Genomic DNA, 2458 nt, shown 5'->3' on the forward strand with positions numbered 1-2458 from the left:
GATTGTATAAATCATAGCTAAAATCTTGGAAACACTGAATACTAACTTCTAAACACTTGAACTTCTGACAACTGAGCTTATTATTAATGACATATGAATTCACTAGCACTGGGAGACTGAATATCTGAGTCTTACTAATAACAGAGTTCTGAACTTGCTACTATCGATTGACTAAATCTGAGATCAAACCCCTCTAATGGATGATCTCTGCATCTACTAACAATGATAAGGAATGATTGTATCTGAGATCATACCTATCTAACGGAAGATCTCTGAATCTTTTAATAATAGAAACGCTGGGCTGAGTTTGAGATCAGGCCTATATATCGGGTGATCTCTGGATCTTTTGATACTGATAAGGATAATAATAATTGACTGAGTTTGAGATCAAGCCTATCTGGTGGGTGATCTTTGAATCTGTGGAACTATCTAAGTTCCTTACTGAGCTGTGTGACCATATCTGACGATCCTAAATCTGAAGAATTATCTGAGATCTTGACTAAGACTGAATCTGAAGATGAAATTATAACTGTGGGCGTTCTCACTTAATCGATATGCCCCTAATCTGATCTAGTGGGGTCCAACCTGTAATCCTCAGCTGGAAGGGTGTCAATACTGTGACATGGGTAAAGACCTCTACTATGGTCAAGCCTCTCTAACGGGTGACCCTGGATAGGAAGTTAAGCCTAAGGCAGTATGATAGTCAAGCCTTAATCTAAAGGGTGACTCCTGGTCCTGCGCTGGCTACGCAGTTCTGGAGTTCAGGGATTGATCCTAACGACTCTGCCTTTCTAATGGGGAAGCCATCATTGCTGCACTCGCTCGGTGCTAGTTCCTACTCCCAACTGAAAGACAATAAACTGATTGTTAACTAAACTTAGACTAAGCTGAATCTGTTACTGATTATCTTACTTGACTAATCTGACTAAGTTTACTTGATTTCATTTTCTGATGGAATATTTCTAAATTCTACTTTCTGTCTGAATACGACTGAGTTCTGTAACTTACGGAGCTTTACTAAAATCTAAATTGAATACAGAATACTACTGATGTCTGAACTGAGTACTGAGCTGGGTTAGACTGAATACTGAGATTTACTGAGTTTTCTTAACTTCTGTCACTAACTGAAATCTACTGATCATAGCACGATTGAGATTATCTTGAGACTGACTCAGCTATAGATAAGCAGCTAAGTTTTCGGGTATAAATACCCCTAGGACTCGATAACATAGATAAATAAGACATGACAACTCTTGTGTAACAACACGATAATAGACTATCATTCGCAACATGATCAAAGAAGTATCACTTCAAGAACTTGGAAATCTTAAACATGTAATTGTATATGGAGGCATGCTATTGTCTCATAACTTATTCAACAAGGAACCCATATGAATTGAGAGTACATGCAACGTATCATACTTCACTCATCTTGGCATTACAACAAACACTTGACATGCATTACTTGTCACAAAATTGGGGATTTTATACTTAACATGCTACAATGGTACTATTTTCTTCATATAAGCAATTTATCAAACATGTAGGAGGCACACTTTGATCATTCAACATTCAAGACCCCAAATTAATATGATTACATAATTCAACATGCTTCTTGAAGGGCTTTTATCATGAACATCACATAATCACACATACTAAGGTCAAAGCTTGAATCTTTATAATCAAATTATAAATCAAAACATATCAACAACATGAACTTCAACTTATATTCACATAAATCATGGGTACTCATAAAAATAAAATCTTTGAAACTTTAAAGAGGATTCTTGAACTTCTTGGGTGGAAGGAACCCAAGAATCAACATCAAACATACCTTGCTATATGATTCTTGAAAAATTAACGGTGGAATTTCCTTGATTTTAAACCTTCAATAAAAATCCTTATTCTTGTTCTTGAGAAAAATTGAGAGAAAACCTTATATTTTGGATGAAAATATGATGAATCTCGTGTTAAAGAAGCTTATATAGGGGTGGGATTTGACGAAATTATCCTTGGAAACACGGAAGTGAAATGCTTAAAAATTGGGCACAAGGGCTATGGAAAAGCGGCGTCTTTCCCAGAGCCTTTTGTAGGCTGGGCGGCGCCTTGCTACTGAGGGAGGGAGCCAAGGCTCTAAGCTGGGTGGCGCCCCTCTATATCCTTTAGTTACTATTTTGCCAACCCAAACACGACCTTAGGTTCGTCTAAAAATTCCAAAACTCACCAGGATGTACTCTTGACTTGCCCCATCACAACGCAACAAGAAAATCAAGAAACGGAGATTGGGAAGGTCACAAAATAATTCATCAAAGTTTTGAAGGCTTATGGAATGGAAAAGTTTCAACACTTAGCCAAATTTTCTAAGTGTTAAGTCTTTCTTGGCATGCTTTAGAAGCTCTAAGGACTCGGGAATTTTACGAGGTGTTACATTATCTCCCCCTTGGTTACATTGATCCTC

This window comes from Capsicum annuum, chromosome 6 (genome assembly GCF_002878395.1).
Source record: "Capsicum annuum cultivar UCD-10X-F1 chromosome 6, UCD10Xv1.1, whole genome shotgun sequence".
Taxonomy (NCBI): Eukaryota; Viridiplantae; Streptophyta; class Magnoliopsida; order Solanales; family Solanaceae; genus Capsicum; species Capsicum annuum.